Raw genomic sequence first — 14576 nt, forward strand, 5'->3', positions numbered from 1 at the left:
TTACACCAGCCTTGGAGGGAAGAGGGGTCCTGCCCTCAGCTCCGGTGCTCCATCCTCACCCACTCCCACTGGGGCCCAGCAAACACGAAGAACCATAAATATTCTTGCTGTCTCTTTAAAACTGTAACCCTTTCTAGAAGCTTCCCTGGTGGTTCAGTGGTTAAGACTCCACGCTCCCTAGGCAGGGGTCTGGGTGGATCCCTGGTCAGGGAACCAGACCCGTGTGTCATAACGAAGACCTGGCGCAGCCAAACAAATTAAAAAAATAAAAGCTGAACGCTTTCTAATCTCTCTTTTGTGAGCTAAGCCAAAAAGACTTGTTGCCTAAGAGATGAGAGCCTTGGTAGGCAGCAGCACCAAGTTCAAGTCCTGGCTCTGGCCGCGCCCCAGCTGCGTGGGCCCCGGGCCCTCACGGGTAAAACGGGGACACGCCAAGAGTACACAGCGCCCCAGACTGTGGAGGGCTACATTACGGGACTCGGAAATGCTCAGCCCCGGGCCTGACACATGACAGAGCCCCAGTCAATGGAGTCAGTGTCATTACATCCTTACGTTCTGGCCCCACGCTCTCCCAAACCAGGCTGCGTGCGTCCAGAAACTGAGAGCTCAGAGTTCCCACCTTCCCTTCCTTCCACACGTCCTTCCAGCTGCCGTCTCTGCTCAGGGCCAGTGCTGACCACTGGTGACCCCAAGACCAGACAGATGGAAACCCCCTTGCTCTTATGGGATTGCAGGAGAGCACCCAGCAACCCGGGGACAGATAACCACAAGCCAGAACAGAGCAGTAAGACAGCCCCCAAGGAAAGGCCGGATAGACCCTCACTTTGTGAACCAGGCAAGGTCATGGCCAGCTCCTTAAGTGAGGTGGAGTCCGGGGGGGCCTGGAAGGATGACCAGGGTTGGCACCAGAGGGGAGGTGAGTTTCGGCAGAGAACACAGTGGGATCAAAGGCATGGAGGCTGGCGGACCTGCAGGCACGTGAGAGAAGACAGGGACGCCTCCAGGCCCGCTCCAGCCCTCTGTCTCCGAAAAGAACTCCCGTGGCCGGCACCTGCCTCCTTCTCCAGAATGAGAGCCAGCTCCACCCTGGGCCCCATCTGCAGCTCCACCGCTGGGACTGACACGGGCATATGGCAGCTGAGGCCCCGGAGGACACAGGGAGCCGGATCCTGGCACTGGGGCTCGGCCACCTGCCAGCGCACCTTCCCCACCAGCCGGGTCCAACTGTCGGGCATATGCCAGGTGTCGGCCCCCTGGGTGGCTGTGGCTGGGCCCTTGGCCAGCTGTCCACAGGTCTGCGGGTGTGCGGAGCCCCAGTACATGGGGCACCCCTTCGAGGACTGTCCTTCATGACCCGGCGAGCTGGGAGGCATCCGCCTGCACCCATTGTAGAGGCTCCAGACAGGCCGGTCAGGCCCTCGGGTTGGGCACTTTCTGCCTAACCATTGTTTCTCTTCTGCTTCTGGCCTGCTGTTTGCTGGAGAGGAATGCCCTCCAGGATGCTCATCTAGGACATACTAGCACCCTGGAGAAACACAGATTATGGGAGTCTTTCTCTTCCTCCTGACTGGAGTAGCCAGAACCTTCCAGAAGTCCACCTTGGCTCTGATCAGTTTCCATGCCTGTGGGCACATATGCCCTGCCAGTCACCCCCCACCTGTCCACCTGGGACTCGTAAGAGGGGGCGGAGCTGTGCTGAGGGGCATAGTCCCAGTGGTCCCCAGACTCTCAGAGCCTCCCGGGTCACCATGAGCCTCCAACATGACCTCCGTGTGGCTCAGTGTGGCTCAGTCTGTGGGCAACGGTGTCTCCTCCCTCTAGTCCTGCCACCCCTTGAGGAGTTCTGGGCCAGCACATAATCTCTGGTGTGGCCCTGGACCTTCCTGTGTCGCATTTCCACCCCCAGGACCCCAGCGGTCCCTGAGTTGGCCTGGGAAGTTAGGCGGCCATTTTTAACTCCTCGAGGGTGAATCCTGCTCTGAGCCCCCGGGTGTGGCGTGGTGGCTCAGGACTCACTTGGGAATCTCAAAGGGCCACATGGCCTTGGGAAAGTCATGGCCTATCTCCTGGCCTCAGTTTCCCCACCTACAACATGGTGGGTCAGGCTCTGCAGTCTTAGGAGGGCTCTTCATGGGCCAACAATTTTTATGAGGCTGACGGAGGATTTGCAACTCACTGGCGTGGACTGTATCTGAGCTCTGGGAGCCTCTATCTAATCCCAGGCTCAGGTCTGGGAGGAAAACCAGACCATCTGGGTCTGGGATTGCTAAGGGACTCTCTCTCTGGCCTTGGAAGGCTTTGTCAGCACCCCCAGGCCCTGCACACTGCCCTCCCCACAAGTCATGCTCCCTCGTGACAAGTCACAGCCATGTGGGGAGACGGCTCAGAGGCCTCCTGGCTCTCAGACACACAACCATGGAGGTGGAATGTGTACACGGGGCATCCACACACAGAGCACCTGTTAGATGAGAGATGCAGGCCAGATCCTTGAGGGGTGTCGGGTGCATGTGTGCTTACAAAGCCACCCTACAAGGCACACAGTGCATCCATTTGACAGATGAGGAAACTGAGGCTAGCGAGGTCACATGACTCGCCGGACATGTCCCAGCTGGAGAGAGACAGAGCCTGGATGGAAAGGTAGGCCTGAATCCTTGTGGTCGTGGGGGAACCAGACCAAAGTGCTTAACTACACTGCAGAATCAAAGCAGGGGCCACTGATTCCAACTTGGGCCAATCAAGGGGGCTGCAGGGATCTGCAGGTGGCATTTGATCTGAGACCCGAGGGCCCGGAAGTGAGGTGAGACAGCCCAGCACAGACTCTGGATTCTGACAGCCCCAAGTTCAAATCCTGCACTTGCCTCTGTCCAGCCACAGGAATTTGGGCTACCTCTGTGCAGTTCCCTCCTCTGTAAACAGGGGCCGGGTAGGACCCATCTCATGGGGTTGTTATGAGGACAAAGTGGAGGATACGCAGGTGGAACACCAGCAGCTCAGGACTAGCAGGACAAGGCATACACAAGAGTTCAATAAATGTGGCTGTTACTACTATTATGATTACCGTTATCGCCATAAAGAACCAGCGCTCATTCAACAGCAATGTTCCCACAATTACTTCCGGCAACTCACTCTGTGAACCGACTGTCACAACAAGGCTGGTCCTCATTCCTCAGGGGTCCCTGATCTCATGACCTGTGAATGAGGCAGGAGGTGACCTCGCCTCTAGGGATTGTCCCCCCTTGGGGGAAAATGGGAGAGATCACACTGGCTCCTGCTGTATTCTCCAGGAAGCTGGAAATGATGGCAAAGCATTTTACAAAGTTACCAGGACGATGAACCTGAGCCGCCTCCCTCCCCGCACTGTCTCAATAAAATAAATCTTGGCCCATGGCTGGCGAGAGACCCTATATATTTACATGACGATCGTGCCTCATGATCACAGGGCTCGTGGTTGCAGCAAGCAGCGTGTGGCAGGGATGACAGTGGTCCTAGGAGACTCACTATTTTCCAGCGACTTTTATTGTCCATTATATCCCAGCGTTTACAGGGCTCTGCTCCGGGCCTGGCAGGAATATTGCACACGGTGGGGCTGGCAGGCCTTAATATTCCAGTCTCGGTGCTACAGATCAGCTTTCGCATCTCATTCATCCCCCTCTCCCCAGGTCTTTGTGTGATACTGAGACCCCAGGGAGCTCTAGGGGTTCTAAAGGGAGAGGGTTGTGGGGAGGGGTCTAGGTATGCCCACCCAAGCCATCTGCTTGGTTCCAGTCTGTCGTCCCACAGAGGGGGCGCTGCTAACACGGTGGCCTTCCTTGGACATGGGAGGGGCTGCAAAGTGGAGGGGTGCACGGGTACTGGAGCCATGACTACTGGCTTGTGGGGGGCTGCTTGCTATATTCTCAGGGGTTCTGTGAGACAGTTATCATGTTGGTTGCCTGCAATCAGGCATGGTAGGATATTTATTCCATGGAAATTGGCAAATGCTACAAATCAAGGCTTTGTGCAAATCCCTCTCCCTCCCACCCCACCACCCCTTGGCCTGGGGACCTATTTGTTAAACACCAGCATAGCCCAGGGAGAGGGCGACCTAGCAGGCCACTGTGAGCACCAGGAAGGACACACGGACTTCAGAGTCAGGTGTGAATCCTGACTTCCTCACACTCCACTTGTGCGTGACCTTAGATAAATGACTTTACTTTTTAAGCCTCAGCTTTCTTATCTGTAAAATGGGGACATACCTGCAATCCAAGGTTGTTGTGAGGATTACAGCACCTCACAGCAAGTTCCCTGGGTGATGCTTAGTATGTAGCAGGTGCTTAATAAATGATACCTATTGTTCTTCATTGATTCAACACTTAACGAGCACCTACTCTGTACCAGGCACTGAGGGACAGGGATACAGAAAAGCCCCATGGGATGACAATTATCAAATTCTTCACATCTGGACAGTTCTTGATTGGTCTGCAGATGGATTTTTACCCACACCATCTTATGAAGCCTCAGGACAACTTTGAGAGGTGGGCCCAGCAGGATACATGCCTCTTTCTGAAATGAGGAAATAGGGGCTCAGGGCTGGACATGACTTGCCTGAGGGCCCTGCCAGGGCCTATCAAAATAGGGCTCAGTCCCAATTCCACTCCAGGCCCATGATGGCACCCATCTCTAAATTCCCAGGTTCAGCCAGGCTGGCCCCCGATGGTGCCAGGAGAACCCAGGGCAAAGGGACTCCTGGTCTAGGATCCCGGGTTCTAGTCTAGGCTCCACGGCCTCCCTGCTCTGGGTCCTTCCCCGCCTGGGCCCGTGGTTCCCCACTGGAAGGCTGAGAGGGCTGCACTCAGGCTGCTGTTGGCCCTGATGGGTGAAGGTCTGCCTCCAGACTTCCTGGCCTGGCCGAATGTCCCTCTGTCCCCCACAGTCAGGGAGGACTCAGGCCTATAAACATCTCCAGTGCCCCAGCCGGAGCCCAGAAGAGCCAGGGCCTCTTAAGCAAGAGAGAAGAGAGCATGAGTGGGGTCTCCCGTCCACCTATTTGGGGCTTGCCAGCTCACCCTGCTGGTGGGGCTCACCCACCCATTTCGCAGATAAGGAGACTGAAGCTCAGAGAGGGGTGGCGTCACCAGCCTGGGAACTGGGATTCACCCCCTGGGCTGGCAGCCTCCAGAGCTCATGGCTGGGGTGCCCGCCAAGCCCCTCGGTCCTGACGTCTGCAGATGGGACAGTCCTGGCCATCGGGCATCAGCCCAGAGGGGCCGAGGAGCATTTCACTGAAACAAGACAGCGAGAAAAGTACAGGCAACTCTGATGACTCAAATAACCTTTGCAACCAGGAGGTGGGCGGAAGTGGGCAGCATTTCTGGTGGGTTTCACCTCACTTCCTAGAAGGATGCGTCACCAGCTTTAGTTTAGTCAGCGCTCACCCGACCGTCAACGCGGATCCGCGCTCTGGGTGGCACGTCTCAGCTCACTTGTCCCCAGAGCAATTACCGGCTGGCAGGTGGGGGCCGTCCAGCCAAGGCGGGGGGTGGGGGGAGGGAACTCTTCTCATTTTACAGATGAGGAAACTGAGGCTCAGAAAGAGGGCAGGGGTTGGTTCAGAGACACAGAGCAGGTACCTAAGTTCAAATTCCTTTGCCAGAAGGTTAATTCTTCTCTTTGAGAAGATAGAAAAGGAAAGCTTCTGCAGCTTTCAAAAGAAAAAAAGGGAAGGAAAAAGAACTAGCAGCTGAATGGAATTGCAACAAGGCCCCTGGCCAGCCCGAAGAGGTTTCCGAAATTCTGTACAGTCTGAATTCTTGTGGGCTGAGGGGGTCACGCGATTTCCTCTGCAGAAGGCGAGTTGAAACAGTCTGACTGAGGGGGCAGAGGGAGGAGGGGGGAGTGTCCACGAGATGAGGAATCATGAGTTTCTGCCTGGCTGCTCGATGACTTGCTGGATGACCACGGATGAACCCCTTGCTCTCTCAGGGCCTCAGTTTACTGATACTCATTGGCAAAGACTCTGATGCTGGGAAAGACTGAAGGCAGAAGGAGAAGAGGGCGACAGAGGATGAGATGGTGGCATGGCACCACCAATTCAATGGACATGAACTTGGGCAAACCCTGGGAGAAGGTGAGGGACAGGGAGGCCTGGCGTGCTGCAGTCCATGGGCCACAAAGATTTGGACACGACCTGGTGATTGAACAACAGTTTACTACGCCCTGAGCCTTCTTCTAATGCACTTAAGTGAGGTTAACCTCCTGACCCCCTTATAGTACATAATTAGCTCCATTTTACACAAGGGGGAAACGGAGGCACAAAAAGGTTAGGTGTGCTGTCCAGCATAAGTGGGAGAACTGGGGTATGAACTCAGGTACTGTGGCTCTAACCACTGAGCACAAAGCCCTCAGCCTGCAGGAGGCATATCACCAGAGTCCCTCCTGCCCTCAGGGGCTTTGCATCTGTGTCTTGGATGCCAGAAGGCAGATTTCTAGACACCCCGAGCCATCCTTCTTAAATTGCCTGCTGCTCTCAGCTGCTACCTTGTCCACGAACTCTGATTCCTTTACTTTGCTCAGCAGCCTTTATAACCACACCCCGGGAGACCCTCAGGAAACTCCCAGGTCACAGCAGCCATTGACCCACCTCTTTGAGGCTCACTGGGGGCCCAGAGTCCGAGCAGGCATGGATGACCCTGCTCTGATGTCCATTTTGGAGTTTTACGCTCAGGTCGGCCTCTGGGACCGCAGGAGGGAGACTGCCATTCAGACATCCAAGAAAGACAGAGAAAAACATCTATTCACAGCCAGACAGAACCTGCTCTTTGGAAATGATGCTACCGACGCGACAAGCAGCCCAGCTGGGCAAGAGATTCCCGAATAAGCCTGACCTGGGAACATCCACGTGGAAGGCTCAAAGGCTTGGGTGGTCACCAAGCTTATAAAATCTGTCTGGATGCTCAACCGTGAAATTCCTGAGGGAATAAGGTTCTGACCCAAAACCTGGGCTTGTCTTCCAAAACAGAATTCTTCAGACAACGGACATTTTTTGGCTTCGACAAACAGACTGCTGATCTCTGTGTCACTCGGATCTCTCCAGGAAGACGCACTCATGATGAGAACGTGCTCCCACTCCGAGCCACGCGCTGTGTCACGTGTTCGGGTCCGCCGGGTCATTCCCAGAGTGGCATTACTATCTCCATTTTGCAGATGGGGAGACTGAGGCTCACAGAGGTGCCGATTCCCACAGCTGGGAAAGGTGGAGGTTGAAATTCCTTGCCTGCCTGGGAGATGGGGATGAACCCGGCGGAGCCTGCCGTCCACATTATGAAGGGGAGCTCCAGCCAGACAAGGACGCACAGGGGGAGTTCTGCGGGGCGGGTGCATACGGAGTCTCAGGCATTGGACAGAGAATGTTTAGAGGAAGCACACACGCTTCCCTCTCAAAGTGGGGAGAACCCCTGCGGAGGGATAGGTGGAGAAGGTTGACGCAACGGCAGTCAGGACCATGCCGTCGAGGCTGCCGCAATCTAGGCTTTCCCAAGACACTGGAATCCACTAAGCGGGAATGTTGCACGGAGAATCCAGAACATCTCCCACACAGTGTTCTACCACTGCACCAACAGCAGGCAGTCATTCATCAAACACACTCACAGCCACCGCCAAGGCACTGCTCTATTCCTGGGAGCAGGAAAAACCCTGAATCCACTCATCTGAGGTCTCATGTCTCACCAGAGACCTAAGAATAACCCCCCAAAGAATCTACCAGCCCACTTCCTGTGCTTGAAAGCAGAAAGACAGGAAACTGAGGCTTGGAGCAGAGAAGTAATGGGCTCAAGGACCTTCAATCATTTGTTCAATCAACCAGCAGGTACTGGAACCAGTGTCCATCCTCAGTGGGGCTCCCCATTTAGAGAGAGAGAGAGGAGTCTCACAAGCCAACACAGCTACAAGCCAGTGTGACTGCTGCTTTGCACACCCAGAGTGTGGAAACACAAGGAAGCATCTTGCAGTCTGCCCGAAGAATGGGGTGTTGTTTCTTCAGAAGAGGAAGCTGCTCTGAGCGGAGGAGCAGTGGGAGGGCACTCCAGGCAGATGGCACAGCCTGTGCAAAGGCCTGGAAGCTGGATGGGCCCAGCATTAGGTGTGGGACAGAGGCCCTACGACAGCCGTGGCCTCAGCTCTGCAAATGGGCGGGGAGGTGGGGGGAGCGACCCTGAGCGCAGAGAGCCGGTAAGGCGTGCAAAGCCAGCACCAGAACTCGGGTCTCCAGGCTCCTCTTCCAGGCTCTTTTTCACACTCTGTCACCCATGGTACCAAGTTGAGGTATGATTTTACTCAATGAGTTATGTGATGAATGAAAGCCCCCATCACAGTTCAGCAGCATCAAGCCTCCGTACGCTAACCTCCCCACCCCTGCCTTGGTCATCTCCGGTGACCGTCACAGACAGGAGGAAGGAAATGCCTACAGAATCTCCCTCTCGAGAGACCCTTCTGGGGCTGTAACTCAGGAGGGCCACGGAGTGTACATTCTGGGCTCCGAGACATGCTCTCCTATTTGCTGAGTATTCACTGAGCACCGACTGTGTGCCAGGCTCCGTGCTAGGCACCAGAAAGATTCACAAAAGATTGTTACAAACTCTCATGCAGCGTTCCCTAATTCAGAAACGGGCCCAGCTGGAAACTCTACTATCGCCCGGGAGAGGCCAAGAGAGATGAAGAGAGGCCCAGGACTTGCTTGCTCAAGATCACTTGGCCAGGAGGTGTCAGGCTGGGACGTGTCTCCGGAAACGACTGGTCACAGGGCTTTTGCCAAAAGAGATAAGAGTCCCTGGGGAAACAAAAGAGCCTGGGATCCCTCCTTCATGCCCTGCGGGCTGCCCTTTACCCACATAGCAGGCGGAGGCCACACTGGCATGCACCACCCAGAGTGGTGGGGCCCTGTCATACTGGGAGGGGCCCCTCTCCCTGACGGGGGAGCCCGGCCACGGCTGGCGGCTCGTGCAGGAAGAGGAGCGGCTCTTGGCTCTAAGCTACCTGGGCTGGTGCCACCGAAGGACTAAATGCTTGTGGCCAGCAAGTCCAGGATGCAGAGCACTGGGGTCAGCGAGCCCCTGCCCGGGTCACCTCCAGGGTTTCTCAGTCTTTACAGTTGGGGGTTATGACTCTCCTTCCTGAACTGGGGTCCTTGTGCACATCTGTCTCCTCCGTGGGAATGCTGGCGGGACCCCTGGGTACCCTGGTTAACCCAATGCAAATGGCCGCAGACAGTCCAGAGGACTACGGCTCAGCTATGCCCTACCCTCAGCCCTGAACCAGGTCAGACAGCATCCCTACAAAACTCACACAGGGTCTTTGCAGACGCAACTGAATTAAGATGAGGTCACACAGGATTAGGGTGGCCCTAAATCCAATGGCTGGCATCTTTATAAGCAGAGGGAAACCTGAACTCAGAGACACACAGGGAAACGGCCACATGACGACAGAGTCAGAGATAGGAGAGGTGTGTGTATTCACCAGGGAACGCCAAGGACTGCTGGTAACCAGCAGAAGCCGGGAGCAAGGCACCCAGCAGAATCACCCTCAGAGCCTCGATAAGGAACCAACGCTGCCAACACCTTGATTTTGGACCTCTGGCCTCCAGGACTGTGAGAGAATCAGTTTTTATTGTTTCAGTCCACCCCACTGGCAGGGATTTGTCATAGCAGCTCAAGGAAACCAACACGCTCCCCTCCACCCCCACCGCCCCACAAGCACAGCTGGCCTTCCACTTGCAGCTGAGGTTCCCCGGCTTCTCCAGGCGTCGAAGACTCCTTCAGACTCTACTTCTGTTTCGGGTGCTTCAGAGGAAGTTAATTAGTGATGGGTTTCCCCTGTGGCTCAGGAGTAAAGATCTGCCCCCAAGGCAGGAGATGCAGGAGACACAGGTTCCATCCTTGGGTCAGGAAGATTCCTCTGGAGGAGGAAATGGCAAACCACTCCAGTATTCTTGCCTGGGAAATTCCATGCACAGAGGAGTCTGGTGGGCTACAGAGTCATAAAGAGTCGGACACGACTGAGTGACTGAGCATGGGCCTAGGGCTTTCACAGGCCTGTAAAGATCCTCCCAAATTCTGAAGATGGACATAAGGTTGCCAGCGCTGTCTGACATCTAGAATATAATTTCTATCTGTCGTTACCATCCTGCATAAAAGGACACCCAACACAAGAAAGCAGCTGAGGCCAGGCCTGTCCTTAAGTTTCTCACGTCACCAAGGATCAGTGAGACAGCTGCACAGCCCCAGACCTGGCCTGGGTCTGGGGTTTGGGAACCAAATTCCAGCCGCTGTGCCCCTCCTGGGTGACTTTTTAAAATCCTCGCTGAGGAAAAGGGAGGCTGGCCTCCTCCACTCTCCGCTGAGTACAAAAAGGAGGTTTCTCCATCTCAGAGACTTGACAAGTATATTCCAGTTAACCTGTGGGTAATTCCAGTTAATCTCCTCTGAGGACTCGGTGATCTCCCAGCCAGAGGGCGGAGGCATTCCGGGCCAGTCAATGAGGGAGGATCAAGAGGGAAAGAAAATAAAAGAGGAAAAAGGAGGAGGGAGAAGGAGAGAGAAGCACTGACCCTTCTTGTGAAAAGAAAACCGAATTGTGAAATTATGCAACGAGCAGACATCACGGGCCGGATGACTCCAGCCTTCCTCAAAGACACCTCGTAAACCCGCGCCCAGCCTTGGAGGGAGAGGCCAGATGCCTGGCGTTGCGGGGAGTGGCTTTCGAAACATCTGGCCCCAGGGGGCGGCCCAATGACCCAGTGGAGGCCAGTCACCCTGAGCTCTGTGACCACTGCACCCACGACTACCGCGTGGTGACCAGTGAGGTGGCCTGCAGAGCCGCTGGGGATCACAAGCTGTCTGAGTTCAAGGAATGTTTCTTTTCCAGTAACTCGAGAGTGCTAATCTCATCTTAGAGATGCCCCCAACGCTGGGGAAACTTTCTGCCCCACCGTGCTGGGGTGGCCTTGCCTGGACAGTCTCAGGAACCTTAGATGATAAGGCCAGACGTCCTCGCCTTTCCAGGGCTGGTGTCCATCTCTCCCTCCCTCCCCTTCTACACGCCCAGGCCAGGGGCAGGGTGGGCCCCAGCTCTCAGGAAGCCAGGAAACACACTCTTTTCTGGGCTAAATGCCCAGATTCCTTGAGCAGTCACAGGACACGCTTTTTCTGAGCCGATCCAAAGCCACAGGCGCAGTCTGAAAGTTTCTTTGGGCGGCGTGAACCTGCGGGCACCCAGGCACACCTGGTATTCCAGGCTGAAGGCTGGTCAGCAAGAGAGGCCCCAGCTGGCCCCCGACGGGCAGGGGGTCCACATTGCCCCGGCGGGTGACCAAGGGCACAGAGTTGTGCTCTGCGGGCCAAGAAAACGAGGTTCCTTCATTCCGTCATCATTTGCCAGGCTTTTCTTGAGAAGCTCACAGAGCCAAGGGCTGTCTGAGGCACAAAGCAGAGAGCCTTGTCCCTCTAGAGGTGTGTGGTCAAGAGGTGGATCCAGACACAGCAGCAAACAGACGCGGCCATTTCAGACTCAATAAGTGCTATGAGGGAAACGCAGCTGAGAAGCGGGCTGGGGTGGAATAAATAAGGCTTCATGGGGTCGCTGGGACAATTAAATCAGATCGTGCAGCAAACTGCTTAGCAAATAATCAGTAGGGCAACTGAAGCCAGAAAGGGAAACGCTGGAGCAGGTGGTTGAGACTGGTGTGGTTTGGGGGCCTTACTGCCCCATGTGTCCCAGGGGGCCCCGGGAGCCCCCGGTCACCCTGCTTGACCCGAGCGGACTCCCTGCTCTTTCTTGGTGAGAAAGCCTCTGACGTCATCACGCCCCCAGGTTAGACCGCTGAAAAAGTCAAGCCTTCTAAATCACCACGCCCCTGGTCAGCCCACAAAAAACCACCCGTTCTCCACCAGCAGGTCTGTTTCAGCAGGCGATTGTCCTCCCTGAATCTAAAGCTGGGGTCCTTCACCTATCAGCTGGGAAATCTTGACCAAGTTTCATAGCCTCTCTGAGCTTCGCTTTTCATGATGTGAAAACGGGGAGGGAGCCCTCCTTAAGAAGCTCACTTGCCGTGTTTAATGAGACCGTGGAGGCAGTGTTCAGGGTGTGCGTGGCACATAGGAGGCCCACCTGCCCCGGCTACTGCCTTCCCCTGCGAAAACACAGCTCAGGGAAAGGAAGAGGGAGGAGGGAGCATGGACCTGGTCTGGGCAGCCAGGTCCAGCCCTTGGGGAGCTTGGCATCAAGAGGGTAAGGCTATGGGACTGCCCTGGTGGTCCGGTGGCTAAGACTGCACTCCCAGTGCAGGGGGCTTGGGTTCGATCCCTGGTCATGGAACTAGATCCCAAGTGCCACAGCTAAGACTCGGCACAGCCCAAATAAATAATAAATAAATAGTTTTTAAAGAAAGAGGGACAGGCTAACAAGTAGAGGGGCTGGTGCTCTAACCAGAGTGGAGGGCCAGACACGTCTCATGAACAGCAGGCCGAGGCTTCTCTGCTGGGTGTCTTAGGCACGATCCTCACCTCTCTGAATCTTAGTCTCCTCGGCTGAAAAATGGGTTCTGGTGATGATGAAATGAGACCCCACCCAGGCACATGAAGTCACCCAGACAGTAACTAACGCGTCAGTCCAGTCACCCTCATTCATCCCTTTAAGACAAAAATATTTAGATTGCATCCCAAGTGAGTGCTGGGCCCTGTGAGGGACCAGGGTGGGAGGGGTACGCCCAGCCCCTTGGGACAGACTCATCTCCTCTGGAACCACCCTGGCATTACCTGGCTCTGAGAGGGGGCGTGCAAGGGCTCCTGGGCTAAGCTAGGCTCATGCTTTGTGGAAACGATGCCCAGACAGCTCCAGGGAGCAGCCAGCTCACCCTCCAGGCACCACCGACCCTTCAACGCAGCCTCACACCAAAACTGACGCTGGCTCCTCGCTGTGTGCCACAGGTCACCTGCAAGCCAGGCCAATGACCGGGTGGGTCAGGGGGACCTCGGACCCCGGCCCACTCCCCCCACAACCCTACAACAACGTGCCACAGACAAACATTAAAGCTCAGAGCTGCTCATACGAACAGCTTTGCCTCCTCCAGACTAATCAATCAATCAATAAGGAGAGAGTCGGAATTCGATCACAGTGACGATACCACGGGCTCCCAGGAAGCGCATTAGAAAACTGGGTCTCTAACAGATTAATGAGACCGCCTGAAAATCGGGGGAAATAAATGTATTCCCGGGCGGACACACTCCCATTAACTCCAGCTTCTCATGCCCGGAAAGGAAAAAAAAAAATGCAGAAATCCGGATTTAGGGGAAATAACACATCCGTGGCACTTTTTCTCCCCTTCCCAAAGCAGCTGCTGTGAGCTTTACATATTTTATCATTTATTCGCACGTTGTCCCCAGCAAGTTGATAGGCGTCGGCCTTGTTTTTCACAAGAAAGCTGTGAAAGAGGCTGAGAGTGTGGAGGTGAGGGGGCCTCCCACCCCGACACCCAGCAGAGGGGCTGGGCCGGTGGGTGGGAGAGAGCCAAAGGTTCTTTTTGGGAGGAATTTCAGCAGCAGGCAGGTGAGAGGCTCTGGGAGAGCCCACACGGACAACCACACCAGCCTCCCAGTCTCCTGGCCTGAACACCCTCCATAACACCAGACCACTTTCCACACACACCACCAGAAACACTGTCCTGACTGTATCTCCCTCCTTTATCAACCTTCAAAGCTTCCAGATCAAGTCATCATTCCAGAGCGTAGCATCCAAGGCCTCCTGACCTCTGATCCTAATCCCAGCCGACACATTGACTCCATGGAGCCTCTTATCGTTTCCTGGCACCTGGAGGTTTCACACCTCCGGCCCCTGCATATCTGGTGTCCTCCATCTAGCTCTCCCATCCCCAAACTGGTTAACCCCTATGGATCCCCAGGTGCTTCCAGGGGAGATGATCTGGGTTCAGATCCTTGCTGGGTGACTTTGGCTAAGTCACTTTACCTCTCTGAGCCTTGAGTCCACTTATAAAACGAAGCCATTTACAAGGTGAGGACTGCAAGATGACAGCACGTGTAAAGCCCTGATGCATGCTCTGTTAAAAAGAAACAGTAGCAGTAGGGGGAGAAGTTGTTTTTTTTTTTTTTTTTTCAAAAAGATAGCTGATAAATCTATGTAAATAATTCCACACCGTTAAGAGGAAAGAACTGGCATTTGCAGAGGAGGCACCAGGCACGTGGCATGCAGCCTCCACCTAAGCCAGGCCTTTCCCTCCCAACACGCCCCAGCCACACGCAGGGCCCCTGCTCACAGCGAAGCCACTGGGGCATCAAGAGCCCCTTCAGTCTCTGCAGGAATTCACTACTGCTCCCTGATTCTCCTCCCTCACTCTCAAGTCTGACCCCCTACAGGCCCTGGTCTCCCCCCAGCCCCACCCCAAATCCAGGTATAGGGTCAAAGGGCAGCTCATTACCCCTTCTTCACTGAGGAGGACACTGAGGCCGGACCCATGAGGAATCACTCCCAAGACCTGGGAATCATTCCCAAGGCCCTGAAGCAGTTCAAGCCACGACAGACCATTCTTTCGA

The 14576-nt window shown here is 55.2% G+C and overlaps 1 protein-coding gene and 1 pseudogene across 8 annotated transcripts in view; one reads left to right on the plus strand and one right to left on the minus strand.

The window, feature by feature from the left end:
- NEK6 (NIMA related kinase 6) overlaps positions 1-14576 on the minus strand; it is an 86321-nt gene that overhangs the window by 54538 nt on the left and 17207 nt on the right. The gene's annotated exons all lie outside the window — the stretch shown is intronic.
- On the plus strand, positions 890-12589 carry LOC147362556 (uncharacterized; annotated as a pseudogene).

This window comes from Bos grunniens, chromosome 11 (genome assembly GCF_055505025.1).
Source record: "Bos grunniens cultivar Pamir isolate PY7600 chromosome 11, Bosgru_T2T1.0, whole genome shotgun sequence".
NCBI lineage: Eukaryota > Metazoa > Chordata > Mammalia > Artiodactyla > Bovidae > Bos > Bos grunniens.